This window comes from Spermophilus citellus, assembly GCF_964194105.1.
Source record: "Spermophilus citellus genome assembly, chromosome: 8".
NCBI lineage: Eukaryota > Metazoa > Chordata > Mammalia > Rodentia > Sciuridae > Spermophilus > Spermophilus citellus.
The window spans coordinates 41,098,745-41,126,321 of record NC_138189.1 but is presented as its reverse complement, the minus strand read 5'-3'; the positions used below and the strand labels follow the sequence as shown (position 1 = coordinate 41,126,321).

The window sequence follows — 27,577 nt, the reverse complement described above, 5'->3', positions numbered from 1 at the left end:
CCCAAAAGCTCATGCATGAGACAATGCAAGGTTTAAAGGAGAAATGATTGAGTTATGAGAGCCTTAATCCAATAAAGTGAATTAATTCCCCTGATGGGATTAAATGAGTGGTAACTGAAAGCAGGTAGGGTGTAGCTGGAGGAGGTGGGTCCCTGAGAGCATGGCTTTGGGGTACATATTTGGTATCTGGCAAGCGAAGTCTCTCCCTGCTTCCTGATCATCATGTGAGCCAGGAATGGAGCCAGCTGTCTATGGCCAGAGATCTCTGAAACCATGAGCCCCCAAATAAACTTTTCTTCCTCTACAATGGTGCTGGTTTTGTTTTTTTAGTCACAGCAGTGAAAAAGCTGACAAAAAAACAGTATGCTCGATGACCTGATGAGTGATTTGCAATGGTTTCATGGTGTTCGTAACAAGAATATTAGTATCAAAATGTATTGTTCCCAGTTTCTGCACTGGGTTCCGGTGCCTCCCAAATAGTATTTTCTGAATCCCAGCAGGTCCCTTGTGGAGTAGCTGGCACATATTTCACTGTAGAGCCTTTCTGGTGATAGAGATACTGGACCTCAAGGAGGTGATGCAATCTCCCCAGGGTCTCACCGCCAGTTTGTGGCCGAGTCTGTAAACTCTTGTCTCACGTCCTGACTGTGGGGATGGGCTCCCTTCTGGGGCACCATTTGGCTCAGATGAGGAAGATTGATGAGGGCTCTTATGTCAAGCACCACTATGATTGGTTTTTAATGGCCTTGATTTTCATCTTGTAAGGAAAATAGCATATCCTTCCCTGGCTAAACACTATGTCAGGAAAAGCCACAAACCAGTCCCCTGAGTCCTGTTTACGAAAATGAACCCAAACCTAACTTTGCTGAGCCTACAGAAACTGATAACCTCATGGAGCTTCCCTGTGTGTACCCCCACAGAATGAGGAGCGGTGTTCTTGGGAATGGCCATGCATTTTTCTGAGTTCATCATGGCCGAAGGAAATGAAAAGCAGTGTGAAAAATTAGGTAAAGAAACCCTGGGAAAAGGAGATAGCAAGAGGAAGACACTCAAGGGAAGATGGAGGACATGGCAAGACTCCAAAAATCATTGTGTAGGGGGACCCACAGGGAGAGTGGAGAAGGAAGCTGGGAGGGAGGGCGGGTCCAGGTTCTAGGAGGCGGGGAAGATTGACATCACTGCATCCTTATCCCATGCCATAGATCTTCACATCCATTTTCCTGTTACATTTAATATGATCATCACGACGTCTTTGCAAGTGATATGTGGTCCTTCTGCATATATGTGAAGGTGGAAACAAAGGCTCATGGAATCCAGCTAACTTTTTCGGTTCCTGCCACTAATCCCTGATGAAGTTGGGTCTGAACCCAGACCTATTTGATTTCAAAGTTCATATTTTTTTCTGCCCCTCCCTCCCCATCACCCACTTGACTTCGCTTATCTAGAAATAGAGTCTGAGATAAGGATTCTTGTACAAAGCATTTCTTGAGGAAGTGCTCTCAGGAGAAAGGATGTGACAGAAGCAGGACAGAGCAGGAGACAATCCCAAGTGAGGAGATAGCTGTTTCAGGGCCAGGTTTAGCCTGATCCCACAGGGAGCATGAATTGCACCTGAGAATTCATCCTGCCTTGAGATGAGGGAGCAGACTTCTGTATACCATATCAGTCGGTTATCGCCTATGGGCTGTCCCACTTAGCCAGGGTGCAGAGGGATGGGGACAGGGGTGACACCTCAGAGGAGAAACTGTGTGGATGAAGGCAGTGGCTGTAAGCAATTAGCAGCCTCACTTGCAGCAGCAGGCCAAAGATCAGCAAAGGAGAACTGTGCGTGGTAACAGCTTTCTCTACACACCCGCTACAGCCTCTGACTGTGAAGGGGAAGGAAGGATGGGAAACCAAAGGAGAAGGAGCCGCTGTCCTGGTGGTCACTGGAAATCCCACTCTGAGTGCCCAGATCAGTTCTGAAGCCTCAGCCATTGCAGCCGTCAATTCCAGGTAGCTACCCTGACACTGAGCAAGGTCCTGTGATAATGCAGCCCTAGACATGCCCAGTACCAACCTTCTCCCCTCAGTGGCCCACCTGACTCTTTTCCAAGTCAAGCTGCAATTGATTAGAAGAACCATCCATCACCCTCACTGCATACAAGGCCAGAAAGACTAGCATTGGCTGCTAACATTGTCTCCAAGAAACTGCATCCCTTAATTCCAGGGACCTCTGCCCTGCCCCCACCATGTCTGGAACACACACATCCCAGATTGACCCAGTTCATAGGACCACACTTCTGGCCAGTGGAACCCCCTGAAAAGTTCTGGCTAGTACCCTATAGGCTCACCCAGACTGGTTTCTCCCACTGGCTTCTACAAGCAAGTAGACCCTAACCCAACCTGGGAGAGGGTTCTTAAGCTTTATTCTTGTTTTTCTGTTTTACTTCTAAGCCTGATTCAGTAAATTCTTTATTTTTTTATTTCTTTAAAAAAAATTATTTTTTTTAGATATACATGACAGTAGAGTGTGTTTTGACATGTCATACATACATGAACTATAATTTCCCATTCTTGTGATTGTACATGATACGGAGTTACACTGGTCGTGTATTCATAGATGTGATTCAGTAAATTCTCGATACTTGAGTTCTCTTATGTCTCTCTGAACACTAAATTAGCAAATTCTGAACCATTGTTCCTAGGAGAACTGTAAGCATCTAGTCACATTTTAATCAACCATCCAATACATAACCTTGTTTTATGTGTGTAATTGAAAACATCTTATTTAATATATATTGTTGATTCACTAACATCAAACACCCAATAGCACTATACCTCATGCCTGAGCAAAGCTTACCTAACATATATGTATTTGCTCTGTGAGGTACTTCACAGCCTTCTTTACTTTGGGACACTAGACAGCTCTTCAGCACAAGTCACTAGACAGGCACTGTGGTACACACCTGTAGTTCCAGTGACTCAGAAGACTGAAGCAGGAGGATCCCAAGTTTGAGGCCAGCTTCAGCAACTTAGCAAGACCCTGAGCAACTTTGCAAGAATCTGTCTCAAACAATAAGAATGGCTGGGGATGTAGCTCAGTGGTAGAGCATCCTTTGGTTCAATCCCTAGAGGAGGAGGAGGAGGAGGAGGAGGCAGGCAGCGGTAACAGGTGATGTCACCATGAACAGAAAGCACAAAAATGTGAAAGTGTGGTTCTAAATCGACTTGTTGAAACAAAAAGGCCACTTGTTGAAACAAGAAGGCAAACGTCATCTTGTTCAACCTCAGCTGGGAATATGTTCATCTGGTGACTCAAATTTTTGCAGCTCTGGGCATGTCCACAAATGACCACAAAATCACCATGAATATAGATTTGGTAGTTACAATTAAGTTTTATGGAGAAGTCAAACTCACAACTATGAAATCCACAGATAATTAAGATTAACTGTATAAGCACCCAATTCTAAATGACAAAATATTTTTGTGCCTTGTTATTAATTTTAAAGCCTCTGTTTTAAGCACAAGCTCCTGGAATATTATGTAGCATTAACGTGTGTGTGCGCGCTCACCAATGAAATAGAAGAAATAGTCCAGGTACATTGTATAGATTTTGACTTTTCAATGGATTAGTATTTTGGAGGAATGAGGAAAACAGATGTTATTATGGTCTTTATTGTGTGCACATACAGAGGATCTTTATTTTTTAAACAGGATCATCCATTTTTAAAATCTGAGGTGTACCTGTAATATTTAAAAACAAAAGGGAGGCTCTATTAAGCCACGATGCTGGCCTAGCGTCTTTCAGGTGACATCTGCTGAGATGAGTTGCAAGCCAACCACACCGCCACACCTACCACCCCAAAGACAGAGTACACACTGAGAAAGGGTGTCTTTTCTCCCATGCCTTGGGTCTGAGCCCGTCCCATACCTCCAGTTCAGCGCTGTTGCCTCATCTTTGAGGCAAATGGCTTTGCTGATGTTTTTGATCAGCTCTGGGCAGGGCAACAGCTGGTGGTGCTGACAAGCCAGTGGGCAAACCATTCAGAAGGCAGACGGCATGGTCATAGTGAGGGTTTAAGAGCCAGAGCGAACTCTAAGTAAGCACTGAAAGTCTGCCCCTTTGGGAGAGTCTGTTTCTTGGTTGAAAGGACTTTGTCACCATTGTTCTGTCTTTTAGGCACAACTTCCCATCCTGTGTCCAGTCCTGGATGCATGGAGGGATGGCTGGGCAGGAAGGGGTGCTCACTGCCACTCTCACCTCCGGGAACCCCCTTATCAGCCCAGGTGAACATCCTACCCTGTGTGTGTGCCCCAAGGACTGTCTTAGGGACAGACTTCCACTCATTCCCAACTTTCCAACCACATGGCTGCCTCCAAGCTTTGCCTAATAGAAATCCCAGAGATGATTTGGTTTCTAGTGATTTTCACTTTCTCTCCTACTTGGAAACCTGAAAAGGCCTCTGAAGCTGGAGTGTTGTAAACAGACACCCAGGATTGCATCTGGCTGCTTCCTATACGCAGTTTCCCTCACAGACTTGCGTAGTCATAATGAAATAAACCTGGCTCCACTTGACCCAGAGGGAGTGCAGATGGAGGCCTAGCTAAGGGGAAGGGTGTAAGACCCACACACTCTTGGACAGTCAGCCTCCAAAATTCTGAGCTGAATAAAACTCATTTTATAAATGACCTGGCCTCAGAAATTTTGCTGTAGCAATGAAAATGGACTAATACAGCTTATTTCTTTGCTTGACTTGTGAGAGTTCTTTATTTATTCTGAATATTAATAATCCCTCCTCCCATGTGCACCAAGAACTTTTAGATCTTCGTTGAGGAGCAGTGATAGCAAAGGAGGCTTCAAGGATCCAGTGCGGCTCAGAGCGTTAAATGTATACAGATGGTGGCATCCATCTGCAGAGATCTGACTCAGGACTGACTTGCACACAGAAAAGGAGTGCTTTCACTGAACAATTATTTGATTTTTTTAAAATCAAAAGTCTCCCGCCATTAACAGCAATTCTCATGGATATGATGTGGGAGTCCGTCTAAGTTACCTAGAAAAAAAAGTAAAATTTTCAACAGGATTGCTCAAATCAGTTTACCAACACTTGACAGGGCTTTTCTTAGATGTGTTACTGAGCAATTTACCTCCATCAGGAAGGATGATAAATACATGCTGAGGTCCACCCGGTACTTTCAAGGACATGACAAGAGAGTTCGGTGGACGGCGAGACACCAGTGGACAGCGAGAGTCCTAAGAAAACACAGATCTGGTCCCCATCTACCATCTGGGAAAGTCTTGTCCCTAGCTAAGCTCTCCTTCTCCCCCAGGACACTGCTAGCCTGAGAGAGAAAGGCTGAGAACAACAGCTGTCAGCATCCTGAGCCAGAGCCCCGCTGCACCCCAGTGAGTGTACCTGGAGCAAAAGTAGCCGAAGGGGACAGGAGAAGCCCTCACGAGCCACGCCTGTTGTGTCCAAAACGTATGAAGAATAAAGTTTCCCCAGAGGTCTGGTTGTCATCTGGCATCCACTTCCATTCCAGACTCATGCTAAAGATGGGCACCTGGTGTGGTTCTTATTAGATTTCAAAAGGGAACTTAATTCTCAAGACTTTAATTCTCATGAGTCTAAAGCCCCTGAGGAACTGAGGATCACAAGAGAGCTGACGGAGAGCTCGTCTCCTTTCCCTGGTTTGCCTATTTATGGCCAAAAGAATGTGAAGAAATGACACTTGACTGAGAAGAGAAGACTTTCTATCTTGGCTGCCCCCCAATTTCTACTATCCATATGGCTCCTGATGCCCCAGAGACCTGGTCTCTGCACTGAGGCGGGTGGCTTCAAAATGCCGTTTTGCCCAGCACCTCGCCCCCCCACCCCTGGCTCAGTGTGTTCAACGAGAATTTGAATGACAGAGGAAATGAATGCTAGTCTGCAGGCCACAAACCTCCATTTACTCATTTTACCTTTGTACAAAGTCATACTGAATTATAATTTACACAGCATAAAATTCACCTGCGTAAAATATACAACTCAGTGGGTCGTAGTTCATGTAAAAGATGGTGCAGCCATCACCACTATCAACCTTCAGAACACCTCATCCCCCCAAAAAGCAACCCTGGGCCCACTCCATGGTTCTCCATTGCCCCTCTTTGGTTCAGCTCTTGAAAACTACTTTCTGTCTCTATGAATTTTATTAATCCAAGAACCTCGTGTAAGCGGAATCATGCCGTCTAGATGTCCTTTCGTCGCTGTCTTTTTCACTTAGCATAATATGCTCATTGGGTCACAATGCCCTTCCTTTTTAAGGCTGAGTTGTATTCCACCGTGAGTATATACCACACTGGTTATCCAATCATCCATCAGCGGTCACGTGGGTTGCTTGCACCTTGGAGATTATGAATAATGCTGCCATGTACATCTGTGAACAAATATCCACTTGAGTCCCTGCTCTCAATTATTCTGGGATATTGAGGAACCTCCTCAATGTTTTCCCAAAGGCCAGACCACTTTAAATTCTTATTTTCTTTCTTCCTTCCTCTTTTCCTTCTCTTCCTCTTTCTCTCCCTCCCTCTCTCCTTCCTTTCTTCCTTTTCTTTTTGGCCATTCTGGTGGGTATCAAGTGATATCTCCATTTGATATACCGTTCTCTAACAATTAATCATATGGAGCATCTTTTCATGGATTTATTGGTTATTTGTGTATTTTCTTTGGAGAAATATTTATTCAAATCATTTGCCCATTTTTAAAACTGGCTTATTCTATGGTTTGGATAGAATCGAGTAAGTCCTCCAACGGTTCATATGCTGGAAGCTTAGGCCTTGGTGTGGTGCTATACGGAGGTGGCGGGACCTTTAATTGGCGGAGTCTAGTGGGAGGTGACTAGATCATTGGGGGATATCTCATTGCATAAATCTGCCCTCAGAAAATATCAATGAGGGTTGTTATAAACGAACAAGACTGGCCCCTCCCTTCTCTCTCCCTTTCTTTCTAGTCTTGCCGTGTGATCCCTTCTTCTTGCACACATTCCCACTGTGATGCCACCTGCCATGTGTCACAGCCCAGAGGACTCTCGTCAGAAGCCAAATGAATGGGACCACCCACTCTTGGATGGTCAGCCTCCAAAATTCTGAGCTAAATAAAACTCTTTTCTTTATAAATTTACCTGGCTTCAGAAATTTTGTTGTAGCAATGAAAATGGTCTGATACAGCTTATTTCTTTGCTTGACTTGTGACAGTTCTTTATTTATTCTGAATATAAATAATCCCTCTTCTGATGTGTGATTTGTCCATGTTTTCACATTGCAGGGGTTATCTTTTCACTTTCTCAACGATGTACTTTGAAGCACAAAAGCTTTTAATTTCGATGAAAACCAGTTGCTTTTTTCTTCTGTTATTTGTGCTTTTGGTGTTGTAGTAAGAAACCATTGCCTAATTCAAAGTCATGAAAATTTTCTCTTATGTTTTCCCATGAGTTTTATAGCTTTTTATCTTACATGTAGGCTCATGATTCACTTTGATTTAATTATTACATGATATGCCTGCAAGTTTCTCAAATATTAACCTTAAAAATATATAAGTCTTTTAGAACAATTGAATTAATTCCTTACTCTACAAAAGAGAGCTATTGTTGTGATGCTGAGCAGTTTCCTTTAACTGGAATCATTTTCCTTTTTAAAACTTTTTTTAGTTATATATGGACTCAATATCTTTATTCTGTTTATTTGTTTTTAAGAGGTGCTCAGGATCAAACCCAGTGCCTCACATGTGCCAGGCAAGCGCTCTGCCACTGAGCCACAACCCCAGTCCTGGAATCATTTTCTTATAAGTATTTTTTAAATGTAGAATTATGTTTATATGTTTAAAAAAGAAGAAAAAAAAGAAAAGAGAAAAAGTTTTCCTGGCCTTTACCCATATATACATTTTGTTTAGGAATTCAGAAAACGTTTAAATATTTTATTTAATCGCTCATTTAATAAATTTCTGTATGCTTAATATGCACGTGCAGTCCTCCAAAAAGTGGGTGGTCTGTAAGACTCAATGCTGCAGAGGGTTCAAGGTGAGGGGTCCCAGGAAAGTCCGTGAAGTTTGGCAGTTAGAAAGCATGAATGCCTATGCCAGGTCAGGCTCAGCAGGTGGGAGGGCATCTAGGGGAGTCACAACTAAAGAGAACATCGCTTGGGAAAAAGAGAAATCCGATAATACTAAAAGGTACAAAAGAGTCAAATTAAGAATTATCCCACCTGGGTGCAGTGGCACATGCCTGTAATCCCAGAGGCTTGGGAGGCTGAGGCAGGAGGAGTGCAAGTTCAAAGCCAGCCTTAGCAAAAGTGAGGTGCTAAGCAACTCAGTGAGACCCTGCGTCTAGATAAAATACAAAATAGGGCTGGGGAGGTGGCTCAGTCATCAAGCTGCCCCTTAGAGCAGCTTTTTTTTATTTTATTTTATTGTTGGTTGTTCAAAACATTACATAGTTCTTAATATACCATATTTCACAGATTGATTCAAGTGGGTTATGAACTCCCATTTTTACCCCGTATACAGATTGCTGTGTCACATCAGTTACATTTCCATTGATTTACAAATTGCCTTTCTAGTGACTGATGTATTCTGCTGTCTATCCCATTCTCCACTGTCCCCACTCCCCTCCCCTCCCCTCCCCTCCCCTCCCCTTCTCTCTCTTCATCCCCTCTACTATAAATCGTTTCTTCCACTTATATAATTTTTCTCCTACTCCTCCTTTCCTCTTATATGTAATTGTGTATAACCCTGAGGCTCACCTTCCAATTCCATGCAATTTCCCTTAACTCTCCCTTTCCCTCCCGCCTATCATCCCTGTTTAATGTTAATCTTCTTCTCCAGCTCTTCGTCTCTACCCTGTCCTTGGTTACTCCCCTTATATCAAAGAAGACATTTGACATTTGTTTTTTAAGGATTGGCTAGCTTCACTTAGCATAATCTGCTCTAATGCCATCCATTTCCCTCCAAATTCTATGATTTTGTCATTTCTTATTGCAGAGTAATACTCCATTGTGTATAAATGCCACATTTTTTTAATCCATTCATCTATTGAAGGGCTTCTAGGTTGGTTCCACAATCTTGCTATCGTGAATTGTGCTGCTATGAACATCGATGTAGCAGTGTCCCTGTAGCATGCTCTTGTTAGGTCTTTAGGGAATAGACCGAGAAGGGGAATAGCTGGGTCAAATGGTGGTTCCATTCCCAGCTTTCCAAGAAATCTCCATACTGCTTTCCAAATTGGCTGCACCATTTTGCAGTCCCACCAACAAAGAACAAGTGTACCCATTTCCCCGCATCCTCGCCAGCACTTGTTGTCGTTGGACTTCTTAATGGCTGCCAGTCTTACTGGAGTGAGATGGTATCTTAGGGTGGTTTTGATTTGCATTTCTCTGACTGCTAGCGATGTTGAGCATTTTTTCATGTACTTGTTGATTGATTGTATGTCCTCCTCTGAGAAGTGTCTGTTCAGGTCCTTGGCCCATTTGTTGATTGGGTTATTTGTTATCTTATTATCTAATTTTTTGAGTTCTTTGTATACTCTGGATATTAGGGCTCTATCTGAAGTGTGTGGGGTAAAGATTTGTTCCCAGGATGTAGGCTCCCTGTTTATCTCTCTTATTGTTTCTTTTGTTGAGAGAAAACTTTTTAGTTTGAGTAAGTCCCATTTGTTGATTCTGGTTGTTAACTCTTGCGCTATGGGTGTCCTATTGAGGAATTTGGGGCCTGACCCCACAGTATGTAGATCATAGCCGACTTTTTCTTCTATCAGACGCCGTGTCTCTGATTTAATATCAAGCTCCTTGATCCATTTTGAGTTAACTTTTGTGCATGGCGAGAGAAAGGGATTCAGTTTCATTTTGATGCAAATGGATTTCCAGTTTTCCCAGCACCATTTGTTGAAGATGCTATCCTTCCTCCATTGCATGCTTTTAGCCCCTTTATCAAATATAAGATAGTTGTAGTTTTGTGGGTTAGTTTCTGTGTCCTCTATTCTGTACCATTGGTCCACTCGCCTGTTTTGGTACCAGTACCGTGCTGTTTTTGTTACTATTGCTCTGTAGTATAGTTTGAAGTCTGGTATCGCTATACCGCCTGATTCACACTTCCTGCTTAGCATTGTTTTTGCTATTCTGGGTCTTTTATTATTCCATATGAATTTCCTGATTGTTTTATCTATTTCTACAAGAAATGCTGTTGGGATTTTGATTGGGATAGCATTGAACTTATAGAGAACTTTTGGTAATATCGCCATTTTGATGATGTTAGTTCTGCCTATCCATGAGCAGGGTATATTTTTCCATCTTCTGAGGTCTTCTTCTATGTCTCTTTTTAGGGTTCTGTAGTTTTCATTGTATAGGTCTTTCACCTCTTTTGTTAGGTTGATTCCCAGGTATTTTATTTTTTGGGGGGATATTGTGAATGGAGTAGTTGTCCTCATTTCCGTTTCAGAGGATTTGTCGCTGATATACAGGAATGCATTTGATTTATGCATGTTGATTTTATATTGCGCCACTTTGCTGAATTCATTTATTAACTCTAATAGTTTCTTTGTAGACCCTTTTGGGTCTATTAGGTATAGAATCATATCGTCTGCAAATAGTGATAATTTAAGTTCTTCTTTTCCTATTTTTATGCCTTTAATTTCTTTCGTCTGTCTAATTGCTCTGGCCAGTGTTTCGAGGACTATGTTGAACAGAAGTGGTGAGAGAGGGCATCCCTGTCTTGTTCCAGATTTTAGAGGGAATGCCTTCAATTTTTCTCCATTCAGAATGATGCTGGCCTGTGGCTTATCATAGATTGCTTTAACAATGTTGAGGTATGATCCTGTTATCCCTAATTTTTCTAGAGTTTTGAACATAAAGGGACGCTGTACTTTGTCGAATGCCTTTTCTGCATCTATCGAGATGATCATATGGTTCTTATTTTTAAGTCTATTGATGTGGTGAATAACATTTATTGATTTCCGTATATTGAACCAGCCTTGCATCCCAGGGATGAATCCTACTTGATCATGGTGTATAATTTTTTTGATATGTTTTTGAATCCGATTCGCCAGAATTTTATTGAGGATTTTTGCATCTAGGTTCATTAGAGATATTGGTCTGTAGTTTTCTTTCTTTGAAGTGTCTTTGTCTGGTTTAGGAATCAGGGTGATGTTGGCCTCGTAGAATGTATTTGGAAGTTCTCCCTCTTTTTCTATTTCCTGAAATAACTTGAAAAGTATTGGTGTTAGTTCCTCTTTAAAGGTTTTGTAAAATTCTGCTGTATACCCGTCTGGTCCTGGGCTTTTCTTAGTTGGTAGTCTTTTGATGGTTTCTTCTATTTCCTCTATTGTTATTGGTCTGTTTAGGTTGTCTATATCTTCCTGACTCAATCTGGGCAGATCATATGACTTAAGAAATTTATCTATGCCTTCACTATCTTCTATTTTATTGGAGTATAAGGATTCAAAATAATTTCTGATTATCTTCTGTATTTCTGATGTGTCTGTTGTGATATTGCCTTTTTCATCCTGTATGCTAGTAATTTGGGTTCTCTCTCTTCTTCTCTTCGTTAGCATGGCTAAGGGTCTGTCGATTTTATTTATTTTTTTCAAAGAACCAAATTTTAGTTTTGTCAATTTTTTTAATTGTTTCTTTTGTTTTGATTTCATTAATTTCAGCTCTGATTTTAATTATTTCTTGCCTTCTACTTCTTTTGCTGTTGTTTTGCTCTTCTTTTTCTAGGATTTTGAGATGAAGTATGAGATCATTTATTTGTTGGTTTTTTCTTTTTTTAAGGAATGAGCTCCAAGCAATGAATTTTCCTCTTAGAACTGCTTTCAGTGTGTCCCATAGATTCCGATATGTTGTGTCTGTGTTTTCATTTAACTCTAAGAAGTTTTTAATTTCCTCCTTGATGTCTTCTAAAACCCACTGATCATTCAGTAACCTATTGTTCATTCTCCAAGTAATGCATGATTTTTCCTTCCTTCTTTTATCGTTCATTTTCAGTTTCATTCCATTATGATCAGATAAGATGCATGGTATTATCTCTACTCCTTTATATTGTCTAAGAGTTGCCCTGTGACATAATATATGATCTATTTTTGAGAAGGATCCATGTGCTGCTGAGAAAAAAGTGTAACTACTTGATGTTGGGTGGTATATTCTATATATGTCAATTAAGTCTAGGTTGTTAATTGTGTTATTGAGTTCTATAGTTTCCTAAACCTGATTAGTTTTCCTCTTTGGTTACTTTCCCCCCTTTACTGTCCTACCTCCCACTGTTGGTTTTCAATGTTATTTTCCATTTCCTCTTCCTGTAATGTTTTGCCAAGGATTTTTTGAAGAGATGGTTTTCTAGCTGCAAATTCTTTTAACTTTTGTTTATTGTGAAAGGTTTTAATTTCATCTTCCATCCTGAAGCTTAATTTCACCGGATACACGATTCTTGGTTGGAGCCCATTTTCTTTCAGTGTTTGAAAAATGTTATTCCAGGATCTTCTAGCTTTCAGAGTCTGTGTTGATAGATCAGCTGTTATCCTGATTGGTTTGCCCCTAAATGTAATCTGCTTTCTTTCTCTTGTAGCTTTTAAAATTCTCTCCTTATTCTGTATGTTGGGCATCTTCATTATAATGTGTCTAGATGTGGATCTCTTATGATTTTGCACTTTTGGCATCCTGTAGGCTTCTAGGATATGGGATTCTGTTTCATTCTTCAAGTCTGGGAAGTTTTCTCGTATTATTTCATTGAATAGATTGTTCATTCCTCTGGTTTGGAGCTCTGTGCCCTCCTGTATCCCAATGACTCTTAAGTTTGGTCTTTTAATTTATCCCATATCTCTTGGATGTTCTGCTCATGGTTTCTTACCAGTCTTGCTGAACTGTCTATGTTCTTCTCAAGTTGAAATACTTTGTCTTCATTGTCTGATGTTCTATCTTCTAAGTGATCTATTCTGCTGGTAGTATTGTCAATTGAGTTTTTAAGTTGGTTTATTGCTTCTTGCATTTCTAGGATTTCTATTTGTTTGTTTTTTATTACTTCTAACTCCCTGTGAAATTGATCTTTTACTTCCTGGATTTGTTTCTGTAGTTCCTTGTCAATGTGATCTTTCATTGTCTGATTTTGCTGTCTCATGTCTTCCTTGAGAGTCCAGATCATCTGAAGCATGTATATCCTGAACTCTTTATCTGACATTCCATCTGTTGCAGCTATTACCTCTTCTAGAGTTGAGTTGACCTGCATTGCTTGTGGTCCTTTCTTTCCTTGTCTTTTCATGTTGCTTGCGTTTCTTTCTGCTTGGTGAAACTGTTGTGTTTTTGAAATTTTTCCCCCTGTTTATTTATGTTGCTCTTGTATAGTTGGGATATCTCTCTTGTAGGGCGGGTAGTGGCTGTGCTCCTCCTCTAATCAGGGTGATCTATCCACTACGCTGGTTGGTCGTAGGTCTGCCCGCCCTGCGGGCACGGGTGGCTGCTCTACTCTGCCCCCACTCCAATTGCGGTGACGTTCCTACCACGTCCTCGGATCGTTTGTCCTGATCCGGATGTGGGCAGCAGCTCTTCTCCACCCCTACTCCAATTGATGTGACGTGTCTACCACGCTGGTCGGCCTCCAAGCCTGTTCCGCCGGTGGGTCTCAGATCTGCCCACCCTGCGGGCCTGGGGGGCAGTTCTGCTCAACCCCCACTCCCAGTGGGGGTACCTAACTGCCTCTCCAACGGGTCTCTGGGCTCCTTCCGGACGCTGGCGGCGGCTCTGTTCAACCCCCACTCCAACCAGTGTGACGTGACTGCCTCGATGCTACTCCTCCACTACACTGGCAGGCTGCCGAGCCTGTCCTGCCAGTGGGACGCAGGACTGCCTACCTTGCAGGGTCAGACGGCAGCTCTTCACGGCCTCCACTCCAAGTGGGTTGACTTGGCTACCCTGCCGTCGGGTCGCTGGTCCTGTTCCAGGCGTGGGCGGCTACTCTCCTCAGCCCCAGCTGCAGTTGGGTTGTCGAGATACCACTCCGGCGGGACCCTTAGCCTGCTCTGGGCACAGGAGGCAGCTCCACTCTGCCCCCCAGGCCCCCGCAGCACCCAGCAGGACCCGGACCAAGAAGCAGTCCCTGTAGGATCCCCAACCCTGAGCCAGAGCCGCTTTGGGAGCCAGGAGCCGGTCTCTCCGATCCCCGCCACTTTCTGCTAGGAGCAGGCTCCTCAGGGCTACCGCTGCGGGTTCCCCAATCCCAGGCCAAAGCCGCCCCGGGAACCCAAGCCTGGCCGCACCAGACTCTCCCTGCTTGGTGCCTAAGCCTGGCCGCACCAGACTCTCCCTGCTGGGTGCACGCTCCCCTGGGAGCAGAGTCTAAGACGCACTTCCCGCGGGCTCCCCAGCTCCGGGTCAAAACTGTTTCAGGAGACAGAGTCCCGCTGCCCCTCTTCGCAAGTTTCACTTGTGGCTGGCCTCAGCTCGCAGTCCCCGCAGGCTCCGAGGCCCTGGGCTCAAGCAGCCACAAGAGCCAGAACCCAGCCTCTCCGATCCCTGCCACACTCTGCTCGGAGCAGGCTCCACAGAGGTACCCCAGCCTCAGACCCAGGCAGCCCCGGGAGCCCGAGCCTGGCAGCATTAGAGCAGCTTTAGCAAAGGAATAATTGAGAGCCCAGATTGCAGCGATGAGTAGCAAGGATAGTATGAAGAGCTTAGCTTTCATGAGTAACTTAGAAATCAGAAAAATATACCTATATAGAGATCTTGGAACACAAGCCAGCGTTTTAAACTAAAAGAAGTTCAAAATTTAGCATTTGAGGTCTAAGTGCAGACAGACCTGGCTTGGCTATTTGTTAGCTGTGCAGCTTTGAGCAAGCTACTAACTGCTCTGGGCTTCAGTAAAATGGGAATAGTGATAAACCTATCTCATGGGGTTGTATCAGGATTATATGAGACCTACACATAAATCTCTTGATAGCTATACATTCTGTACCTTGACAAAAAAAATGAAACACATCCAAGTAACTACAATTGAGACTTGGTTAAAATTCTATTTTATTCTACCATAACCCTCTTCCTACCAGGAAATCCTAATACTCTTGAAAAAAATATGATAAATACACATGACTCTCATCTTCTGTCCTTCATGCAATACGAAGTTGAGTCTCTTCTGCATTCATTAAACGCTCCATCCTCTGGTATAACTGAGACAAAGTCAGCCCTGCAGATTCCAGTTGTAAAATGTATTCAAGTGATCAGTTCCGGATGGTCCCTCCTAGTGATGAGATCAGCACCATTTTGAAATCTCTTCCAACCCCAAGCTAGAATAAGTCACTAAAGCTCTGTATGGCTAAAGGTCACCATAAAACATTCCTTTTCATCTCTGGCTAATGAAAGGACAATCTGTTTCCACCTATCTTGTGCAACTGTATTCACTCATTAAAACTCCCTCCCAAAGAATAATATTTTTCTTCTAAGAGAAATGAAATTGAGAAAGAAAACACCCGTGACTCCCAGGCACACAGGTCAGATCGTAAAGTCCTGTGACACAGATGAGCCACGTTTTCTGGCACCCTATGTCAGTCTCTCCTATCCTCTCGTCTCTCCAGCAATTGATATTTTCCCTGTAAACACAAGAAACTGCACTGGGTTAGGGATGTCTTGTTTTTCTCCTGAGTATTTTTCGTTTACAGTCTTAAACCTTTCCCTCTCATGAACTTCCTCCCTTGTTTTCTTTACCCTTTCCTGTTGTAAGAAGAGGATTTTGTTTCTTATACTGATTTGGAAAGCTTCCTTCCTGGCATTCAGATGCTGTCTTCAGAATCAGAGATAATGGTCCATTGCCGGCCAGGGGCAGGAGAGTGATGGAGGAAACAGGGAGCCCTGGTCTCTCCACGCTGATCAGGTGGCACGCTCCGAGGGCTGAGAGGCCCAGTGTGTGCCAACAGTGGTTGCACTGTTCCCTCCCGCGACACCGGGGCATTAACATGCAAGGCTGGTGGTTTGAAAATTGTCAGTATTTTCTAATCCACGCACTCTTTGGAAAGTCAATAGGTTTTCTGAAGAACTTAATCACTCAGAATAGAATTGAATTTATTGCAAATGCCAATTTTTGTGATCAAAATCCACTCTTCCTGGCTCCTGGCATACCTGAGGCAGGTTCTGCTTAATCATTTCCTTCTCATGAAACACGACATATATAATAAGTTATTTTTTAAAAAAATGTATGGGGAAACCTAACAGAGCAACTTGCCTATCAAATTATGAGAAATGATTATTAATCTCCAGAGGGCTGTTCAAATAAAACCTTCATTTCCAAAGAGACTTACATACCAAAAATATTCAAATTTTCATGCTTAAAAAGACTCAAGAGTATATGTAAGCAGGGGGTGAGGGGGGTGGCTGCATATAGCAAGATCACTCACTCCAATTCCTTCATTTATGAATGAGGAGACAGTCCAGGGATCTGAAATGAAAGAAACCCAAAGCAATTCATTGTGATCAGCATGCAATTTAGGACCCAGCTGTCAACCCAGACCTTGTCTCATGTCACCACCTCTGCCCTTTGAGGTGGGCTTGGGTACACCAAAATATAATAAGAAATCATAATGCAAATTTTTCAGAAGTAGAAACTAGATTTTCTCCTTCACTCCTAGTGACCTCCCAGTCGTCTTAACTTCCTGTGTGATTCTGTCAAACATCCTGGGTAGGATATCCCAAGCACAGGGTTCTACACAGTGCTATCATCTGGCAGGTTAGAAAATTGAGAATCGTTTCCAGTCCCCAGAGCAGAACTTCTGAAACTTTCATATGCATGCAAGTCACTTGGAGATCTTGTTAAATGTGAATTCAGATTCCTGGGTCAGAAGCAAGCTCTGAGATTCTGCCTCACTAACAAAGCTACTAGGTTCCCGGTGATGTTGGTGGGTTTTGTGCACCGCACTTGGGGTAACAGGGAACTACAAGGGAGACACAGGCGGAGACATCAGCAGGAGTCAGTTATGGTGTTACAATGTATTGAAGGCCGGCTGTAGAATTTGGATTCTCTCTTGGAAGTAACAGTGGCAACAACTATACTTGATATCTTCAAACCGATGTTGTCTTCCCAAGTTTATTGGATGCTCCTAAGTCATTTCCACAGGGAAGCTTACTCAGCCTTCCGTGGGTGGGTCATCACATGCACAGCTTTGTTTAGAATGTGTTACCCTCCAAGTTAATACTGATCCACTCATCTGTCAAAGTCACATGAATCTAAACACTGAGGGACAGCTATGTCTTTTTCAGTATTGAATGCTCAAACTGAATGTACCTAACACCTTATACTGGGTCTGCCCCATGGTTTTTCTATAAACATTGGTCTATGTTATATTTGTTCTAGGAAAAAAGTTCTCAAACACTAGCCTGCATCAGTTAGCCGGAGGGCTTGTTATAGCACAGGATGATAGATCCCACCTGGGGTGGGGCCTAAGAGTTTGCATTTCTACTATCCTTCCAGGTAATGCAGTTGCTGCTGGCCTGGGAACCACACTTTGAGAACCACTGGTCTAGAGGAGACCTTCAATAACTTCCTGCCAAGGGATGTTAATAAATAAGGCTAAAAGTGTGGACTCTGAGCTATTTATCATTAAGCCTCAGAATACACATACATAAAGTGCAGATGATAGAAATATTACTTACCCCCAGGTTAATGTGAAGATTCCATGAGCTAATATAGATAAATAACTCAGTAATTGTAAATCGGTATTAATTAACATTACTAAAACCACTCACCTCACTCGCTAATGGAACAGAGAGACTAAAATCTTTTGCATAAAGCCTCAAGGTGGTTTGTTTGTTTTTAACAAATAGACTGGGCAAATGTGAGTTTAGCTCCTAATCTTTTAAATCTTTAGGAATAGTATATGATCCTCTTGTGTTTTATAACCATGGTTTTTATATTTTCTTAACCCATGAGAATACCAGCTGACCTTGGATTAGTATGGCTGTAATAAAAAAGACAGACAATAATAAAGGTTGGCAAGGATGTGGAGCATTGGAAATTTCATATGTTGCTGACGGTTATGTAAAACGGTGCAACCACTTTGGAAAATAGTCTGGTATTTCATCAAAAAGCTCAACATAGGATTACCATATGACCCAGCAACCCCACTCCTACGTTTATGTTATATAGAATTGCAAATATGGTCTCACAAAAACTTATATGAATGTTCATAGAAGTAATTCTTTGTAGCCAAAGAGCCCCATACATTTATGAATAGCTGAACAAAACATGGGATATACTCATGGAATATCATTTAGCCATAAAAAGGAACAAAGTCCTGATGCCTGCTACAACATAGATGAAACTGGAAAACTTTATGCTGAGTGAAAGAAGTTTGGAACAAAAAGCCACAGATTAATGGACTCTATGTATATGAAAAGGGTACCCACCAGCCATGTGTGTCCTGAGTTCTTTTCCAAAGAAAATGATGCTAAAAGTGTTTAAAAAAAATTTTGAAGCATTTATAAAATAAAATATAACATCTCCATACAAATCCCTAGAGATAGGAAGCAGACTGGGATTACCAGGGCTGGGGGAAGAGGCAAGGAAGAGTGAGTGATGTTAATAGTTTGGGTTTTAAGGAGGATGATGTAAGTGTTCTAGGACACTGCCAGTGCTGCTTTCCCCATCTTGGGGGCGCCCAGGCAGTCCATCGGATCCCGGTGATGGAGTATAACAGGAAGCAAAGCTCTGGGAAACAGTGTCTTCGTCCAGCTTCTAGACGAGTCAGTTTGAGGCCAAGTTAAGTAACTTATAAAGCGTGAACAAAACTAAAGCAGCAGAGAATTATCTTACACAGAAGACAAGAGAAACAATTAAGTGGGAAGGTATCAAAACAAGGTTTGATGGAAATCCTTGAAAACGTAAGCCAAGAAAGAGAAAACAGCTTGAACTCAACAAAGAAAAGCGATGAAATGACAATTATTAGACTAAAAATATTTAGAGACTGGAACTTAATGGAACAATTCTAGTCGGAAGTTAAGTTCTGGTTAAATGTTTACTTTATTGTCTGTATGACTTTTTACACATTGAACTTGTGCAAAATTTAAAAACCATTGAGTTGTATGCTTAACGGGATTGATTTTATAGTATTAAATTATAGTACAAAAATGATTTTAAGATCCTATAATCCAAGTTGAGCTCAGTGGTGCACGCCTGTCATCTCAGCAACTCAGGAGGTTGAGTCAGGAATTTCGCAAGTTCAAATTCAGCCTCAGCAACTTAGCGAGACCCTGTCTCTAAATAAAAAATAAAAAGGACTGGGGATGTGGCTCAGTGGTTAAGTGGCTAAGCACCCCTGGGTTCAATTCCTGGTACAAAAAAAAAAAAAAAAAACTGTAATCCTGCTTGATTACAATATTTTCATCTTATTTTCATCTTGCACTGCCCTTTAGGGTACCCACCAGCCACGTGTGTCCTGAGCTCTTTTCCAAAGAAAATGATGTTAAAAGTGATTTTAAAAATTTTAAAGAAGAATTTATAAAATAAAATATAACATCTCAATACACTTTTAAACTGAAGTGATTCTATTTTGGATATATTTAAATAAAATATAATATTAAAATGAGCTTGCCTTTTTATTTTTATTTTTTAAAATCTAGCTAGTAGAAATTCTAGATTTTGTACATGATTTGCACTATCTTTCTATTGGCAGCACTGCTTAAAATGTCCTCCCCAATAGATCAGGTGTCTTTAGAGAGACACCATGAAAAGTATGGGTGTCTGGGAGTGGTGAAGCTGAGACTGGTCTTTCCTTCACACAAGGGCTCTGTACCCGGGCTCCCTGAGCTCTGTCCCATTAGCATGACTCAACACATGTAAACAGGGCAATTCAATGGATGTTTCCAGTTTTTGTTCTTTGAGTAGAAGGCCACCTGCGAAAACAGAGCCTTGTTATCTCAAAGAGCAAGGTTCTGAGCCATTATTATTTTAGAAAGTACTTTTTGTGTCTCTTGCTAATGAACTACACAGCAAGTCATCTGAAAAAGAAATTTTTAAGGCATAATTTCTTTCCTCTTCTGAGTAAATTTTTTTCCAAGACTCAAGTCCCGCATCAAAATATCATTAACATTGACATGTATTTCTAGATACAGTGATTCATAAGAACTCTCCTAGCAGGGAAAATTATTTAAAAATGAGTCAAAGACAAAGATTTATTTCATAAGCAAAGTAGTTAGAGGTAATTTACTTAAATGGTTTAGAATGAAAAAAAATGTCTATTAGTAAGAAAATTAAGTAGGTTGGTTGCTTTTACAAAAATCGTAATATCTTTTGACTATAAAAACAGCAGATGTTATTCCGAACAATGTCAAAAACACCAATAAGTAAAGACAAGTAAATAGCCAACAGTCCTAATTCTTCTACCAGAGATAACTGTTGATGTATAGATGTTAAGCCTTCCAGAAAAAAAAAATAAAGGTTTTGATCAGTCAAAATTTTTCTGCATAAAGAAAATTGGCTCAATTTCTGTTGTTGACTCCTGGCCAACAAATGGAACATTTACTTTCATCCAATCAGAGCTAATTCTGTCAGCACTCTAAATTTTGAGAAGACACATCCAATTTTTATAGATTTGATTAGACAACATTCCTAGGTTACAACATTTTGCCTTTACCTCAGCTAAAACAAGGAAGCTATTTACAGTCTGCACAGAGATGATGTGGGTGGGCATGAATCTATACATTTTTCTTTTCTCCTCACCAACAAGTTTGTATAAAAATATTTACTGCTTTCCTATAGATTCATGTACATGGAGTAGTGTCCAAGTCATGAGCCAGGAAGATGGATTATTTGCTGGAGTTTTTATGGACCCGCATTCAAGTATTTCCCCAGCTGTGTTTACAGCTTTGGGTTTCTAAGCCTCTTGAGAAGTAATCAGATTTGATCATCTTAAATCCCAAAGTAAATTTTCTTTTCTGGAGATTACTCTACTTTCGAACACAGGTTAGTTTGGCCTATTGAAACATCTTCTAGTGCCGTGACATCCAAAAATGAAATCTGTGATTTTGCTCCAAGAAAGAGAAAGGAAAACCTGAAATATGACTTAGATTCTTCCTGCAAGAAGTAAGATCTCAAAATCTCTCTGTTCTTTTAAAAAAATTATTATATCCTGTCTTACTCTTTGCTTACTTCATTTTGTAACTTTGGTCTCTTCAAAATAGTGTAAACCCCTTTAGAGCCAAGATTCTCAGAAGATTTTTTTTTGTATTATAGTTTATTTTATAACTTTCTATAGTAACCGGCTCAGACACAGATGGCTTTATATGCTCAATATTTTGTTTCTTGATTAATGGGAAGTACATATGACATTCAAAAGTTTAAGAGATTGTAACATGGGTGATTTTAGCCGGGGGACTTTTATAAGTGACTATTTTGGAATTCATTAGTTTAAACCTCTGTATCTTCACAGCAAGCTACACTTAGAGCCAGAGTGTTTGCTAAGAGCTGAGGCTTTGCCTGTTAACAGTAAGAATCAATTCACCCATCTGTGCCTCAGTGTCCTCATGGAAATGACAAAGAACTAATTGACTAAATTAGCTAATTCATGCAAAATGAATGGCATAGCAACCAGCATATTTATCAGGTTTTAACAAATGTTAGCTGCTAGCACTCATCTTACTACAACCACTATTCTCTTGATTAATGAGCTCAGTTCTCCACTAACTGAAAAAAATGTTCTCTTTTTCCAGGCTGGGTCCTTAGAGAGCCATGGATATAGAGAAGTGAGGCAACAGGGAACATCTGCAGAGCTGGCCAGGTAAGCTAAACAACCAGACCATTTTGTGACACATTCAAGTACCCAGGAAATGGGATGAAAGCAACACAGGTGTCATGTGAAATGCTTAATTTGGTCCACATATGCTGACCTCCCACTGCCGTACACTGCTGCCCAGGGAACGGGACAGCAAGAGCAGAAATGAGATGCTGTGTCTGCCTTTGCAAATTTTCCGTCTCTTGTGAGCTTTGCAGTGTACAGTACAAAGGAATTATTTGTGACCGTGTAGGGAATATGTTTTCCTAGATTTCTAAGAAAAGTCTCAGGGGAAAAAAATAAAAAATGTGCTTCATTTTACACGGAAAACTAGAAAAATAAAGATACTAAGTTAAAATGCTCATGCCCCTGTAATAATCAGGTGTTGCTGTTTTACAAACTACTTCAAAACTCTGTGCCTTCAAATAACTGTCATTCATTATTTGGCACAATTCTGTGGGTGGGTGAGCTAAAGGTTTTGCCTGTGATCACCACAGAGGAAAGTCCAAGATGGCCTCACCCGTGTCTGGGAGTTGGTGTTGGCGGTTGGCTAGAGCCTCAGTTCTCTTCCTAAAATTACTCATTCACCTATAGGTTAGGATGAGCGTCTTTACAGTTTGGTAATCTCAAGGTCTCAAGAGGGCAGGAGTGGAAGATGCAAAGCTTCTGGAATTCCCACTGTCCCAACAGCAGCCCATGTAGTCAGAAGTCCCACCTTTAGTTGCGGAAAGACGCGTTGCATTGCCAAGGGGTGGACACAGTGTCAGTTAACCATCGCTGCACAACAAACCACCAGGTGCTACACTAAATCTCCCACACCCTACTTATTACCCTTTCCGTTGTGGCGTTTTCTCTTTAGTGACATGTGTAATTATCCCTCCAGGTTCTTTCTGCAGTTACCTAATTTGAAGTGTCATGACAAAACGAGGGTCAATAACTTAAGGAGAACTACATTTCTTTCTCACTCTCAGAGTTCAAAAGCAGACCCATGCATTTAGGAATAGCTCCAAAAGTCAACTTGGGATGAAAGGAAGAGGATACATGTCTCAGTAAAGAGAGGGAGCCAGATTCTGAGGCTGGGCCACACCCCTGGACTCTTCCCAGCACCTGGAGCTTCCTTTGAAGTGAAGGAAATTGCTCCACCACAAGGAGGCTGGAGGAGGAGGGATGGGAGCCTGGAATGTGGACCCAGCAAACATTCTGTCTGCATCCAGGAGAAGATGGACTCCCGAGCTGCAAACAGCGTGGGCTGACTAAAGGGATCTCCAGTTAGGGTTCTTGGCTTCTTGTGTTTTACTTCAATTTGACCCTGAAGAATTTCACAATTTAAACAACTCTAAAAATCTGAAATCTCTAGCCCAACAAGCAAGGGTCACTTTCCCAGGTGCCCCCTGTGGAGCCCCTCCCCTCCAGTGTGCACAAAGAAGAACCGCAGTCTGATACTCTTAGAAAACATGCCTGCCATGGCCTGCCTTGCTCTGCCTAGAAAGGTTAACACGAGGGTCACTTCATAAAAGCAAGTGTGGACAAGAAGGGGCAGAAGTGGAAAACCCAAAAGGACACCCACTTCCAGAGGGGTGTCAGATGCCTTCCTCAGCGCTCTGTCCAGGACAAAACACCGAGTCATGGGAGAGAAAGTCTCAGAATAAAGTATCAGAATCCCACAGTCAGAAATTCTTTCCTGAAGAATGTGAGGCTCAGGGTTACAAATGCAACCAAAAATTTCCCGGAACTGAATAAGGTGTCTGTCAGAGTCCCTTGAACCAGCCGAGTCATTTCTGTATGTTTTCATATATTTTCATAAATGCAGGTGCATGATCAATTCAAGCACAGGTACGTGAGTCCAGGCAGGCATGGGTGGTCTTTTCATTTGTTTACTTTCCCTTTTATCTTTTTATTTTCACTTTGATTTGGGAGTTCCTCTTGTCTTCCTCACATTTCAAGTCCCAACCCACCACCTACCCAGACCCATTTAATACTCTAGTGAGTATATTTCCTATTTCTGCCCACGGCTATATAATGGTATATGGACACATACAAGCACAGACACACTCATGTGCTTTCTGATCATTGTCTAGTTCACAAAAATAACGATAGAATATACATTTCCTCTGCGTGGTGCACCCTATCAGCAAGCAATACCTTCTGAAATTCTTCCTGTCAACCAGCAAATGCTAATTCATTCTTTCCAATGACCATATTGTTGTATCATATAGAATCTATTACTGGAGGTATTTTCTAGCTTTTACAAGCTGTTTGCAAAAAAAAAAAAAAAAAAAAAAAAAAAAAAAAAAGAAAGAAAGAAAGAAAGAAAAGAAAAAAACAACAACAAGCAAACAAAAACACCAACCAACCTTCCCCTGTATCTTGGTCACTTTGGATTTGGTTTCCTAGGTGTTGCCTATGCATATCCTTTGCTCATTTTTCTATTTTCTTTCTTGTTTCTCTTGTCAAATTATAGTGAATCATCGTATATTATTATCAAATTATTATTTATCGAGTATCACTGCTATTATCTGCAAAACAAGTTTAGTATACGTGCTGCCAAAGCAAACACATGTTATCTGAATTACATATATTTTATTCAAATCTGTTGTGGTCTATTGTATCTTATGTTATTTTTACAGAAAAAGCTATAATTTTTATAGTTGAACATAACTGTCTTTTCTCCCAGAGTTTTGATTAGGAAGATTTTTTTCTGCCTCCATATAGTACATATAATTTACTAGATTTCCTTGTAAGTGCTTTGCTTTACTTTATCTTTTTATATTTTTCACTCTTATATTTGTACTACATCATTGAATATGCGATAAAATTGGAATCTAAAAAGACACTACTAGAATACAATGGCTTTATAAAAGTTCTAGTTACTTCTAAGCAAGTCCCCTGCCCATCTCTAGTTATTTTTCCAAACTTACTTGTCTTTTTCTTTGGTATTTAATTTTTTTCTCTAACAGTTCAAGGTCACTTTATCCAATTACCAAAAGCAAATGAATAAACCAAAAACATATCTTGTCATTTTTAGTGAAACACACACACAATTTGAGGAACCTAATACTTTTATGACAACGAGTCTTCCCATCCAAGATTATGGTACCTCTTTCCGTTTCTTCATTTTCCCTTTTGCACATAAGGGGAATAAGTTATTGTTGTTAATTTCCTTCTTATTGCATCTATTTGTAAGCACTTCACAGGGATTTTTTTGGTTTTCATCATTTTAAATACATTTTTTTCTACCCCTAATTTCTAGAGTAGAGAAGGACTAATGACGTTTTTACTAGATTCCTTGGGTTTTCTAGGTTTACAATCATATCATCTGCAAATGTAAATAGTTTTACTTCTTCTTTTCCAATGTTTATTCCAGTTTTCAAGTTCATTGTCATAGTTTAATATTTTATTATTTTTAATACCCTTAGCCATTTTAATATCTGTTCTTTCTGCTTCCTGATCATTTATAATTTTGCTTTTTCCCCCTTTTTAAAAAGTTAAGCCTATTTACAGATATGTATACGTGTTTAGATGTTTTTATATAACAAAATTGTAAATTTATTCATATATTCTACTACATGTTCTGATTCCTGTTTCATTAATTTAAGCTTTTACCTTTATCGATCATTCTTATTTTTTTGATTTTTTAGGATGGGGATTTAGTTTAATTCTCATCTGAAGTTTTCCATAGGCAAGCATTTCAGTTATAGAATTTTTCAGAACGTTCACAGATTCCTAGAGAATGTTGCAAAGTTCTCTTTTTTATGATTTTTGAAATTATCAGTAATTTCTATATTTCCTCTTTGAGCTGAATGTTTTTGAAGTATTTAACTTTCAATTTATTTTTGTCAACTTTAAAATTTTTTTTTCTTACTTATGGAATTTTGATCACATAACATAAACTGAGGTCTTTACACTTTTCTTTGGTATTTAATTTGGCTTGTAAATTTGGAATTGCTGCATTTTCCTTATAGTCATGTACATGGTCAGTCTTTTTAAATGCTCTGTGGATATGTAGAAAATGATGCAAATTTTTGTAGCAGGAATATGGAAGTTTATTTATTTGTCATGTGTGGGAAGAAGCACGGCACATAGGTTAAAATAAAGATTTCAGACAGGGGGCATGGCACGTGCCTGCAATCTAACCTACCTGGGAGGCTGAAGCTGAAGGATTGTTTGAGCCTACAGGTTTGAGGCCAGCTTGAGCAGCTAGCAAAAGCCTCATCTTAAATAAACAAACAAAAAGTAAGGACTTCATAGAAAACGTTTACTTTCAAATCTTGACTTTATACATGACCTTGAGCACATCTGTAAATATATAAATAATAGTATCTGCCTCATGGGGTCATTGTGAGCATTAAATTATTTAATATTCGTAAGATGTTTAGAATAGGAATTAGCACATGGAAGGTACTATGTAATTACTAAATAAGTAAAAAGAATTAGTCAATTCCTTCTTTTTTTTTTCTTTCTCCAGAACATTCCAACACAGTCCAAAGAGATATATTGAGTCACTGAAATTTTTTTGGTGTGTTCAAGGATGGCTTGTAGATTAAAACATATTATTCTTATTTTTAATTACATTTTAAGTTGTTAAAATTATAAATTGTAAAATTTAGTTCTTCCTTATCTCTTTTTCTTAAAGTAGATTTTTCAATGCTCACCTAACTTCAATGAGTTTTTCTTATCTTCACTATGTATTTTCTTCCACTTGACCACCCTTTTGTTCTTCAGTAAATTCAGCCCCACTCTTCCTTGACTGAGAGATCTTCTGCCAAGTTGTACATAAGTAACCATTGTTGGTACACTTTAGATCTTTGAAAGCAGTTTGGGGAAGATAAGTTGTTCTGTGTCATCAGTCTGGAGTAGAGAAGTACTCCCAAGTATGTTAAGCGATCTGAGTTTGGCAGTCCATTCATTTTTACCATTTCCAGTGTCCTTCATTTCTTTATGTAGAGCTAGGTTTCTGTCTGATAGCATATTCCTTCTGCCTGAACTACTTCCCTGAACATTTCTTGTAACGCATGTTTGATGATAATGCTCTCAGTCCATGTCTGAAAAGGCCTTCATTTCCCTTCCTATTTGAAAGACTGTTTCACTGAGTGCAGAATTGGGGTTGACAGTTTTCCTCCCCTTCAATACTTCAAAGATGTTCTTACATGGTATTTTGACTTTGATAGTTTGACAAATCTGCTATTTTTGTTCCTCTGATTGCCATCTATCTTCTTTCTTCATGATTTTCTCTTCATTTTTGGTTTTCAACAGTTTAAATGTGATGTGTCTAAGAATATTGTTTTTCATGAGGTAGAGAGGCAGGGATTTATCCTGCATGGTATTCTCTCAGAATTGCAGTGAATTGGGTCAGGCATGGTGGTACACGCCTGTAATCCCAGTAGTTTGGGAGGCTAAGGCAGGAGGATCACAAGTTCAAAGCCAGCCTCAGCAATTTAATGAGGACCTAAGCAACTTAGCAAGACTCTGTCTTTAAATAAAAAATAAAAAAGGGTTGGGATGAGGCTCAGTGGTTAAGTGCCCCTGGGTTCAATACCCTGTAACGGAAAAGAAAAAAAAAAGTTCAGCCAATCAACAATGGATTTTGGCTTGATGTCTTCTGTTATGAGAAGAGCTTGTATGTGGATGTGACTTCCCCTTGTAATTGGGGCTCTTGAGTTTCTAAACTTAGCTTCAGAAACTCATTACTAGTTTTTTATAACTCCTTTTAATGCACATCTGTTCTCCTCTTTTTTTTTCCCTTTGGTACCAGGGATTGAACTCAGGGGTGCTCTGCCACTGAGCCACGTCCCCAGCCCTACTTTGTACTTTATTTAGAGACAGGGTC

General features: G+C 40.6%; 1 protein-coding gene across 7 annotated transcripts in view; it reads left to right on the top strand.

Annotated features, from left to right (window-relative positions):
• The window catches only part of LNX1 (ligand of numb-protein X 1), a 188,639-nt gene that overhangs the window by 17,189 nt on the left and 143,873 nt on the right, over positions 1 to 27,577 (top strand). For all 7 annotated transcript variants that reach the window (XM_081303326.1, XM_081303324.1, XM_081303327.1 and 4 more), the window contains exon 2: positions 21,689 to 21,756. The gene's annotated coding sequence lies outside the window, so the exon portion shown is untranslated. The remainder of the gene's footprint in view (positions 1 to 21,688; positions 21,757 to 27,577) is intronic.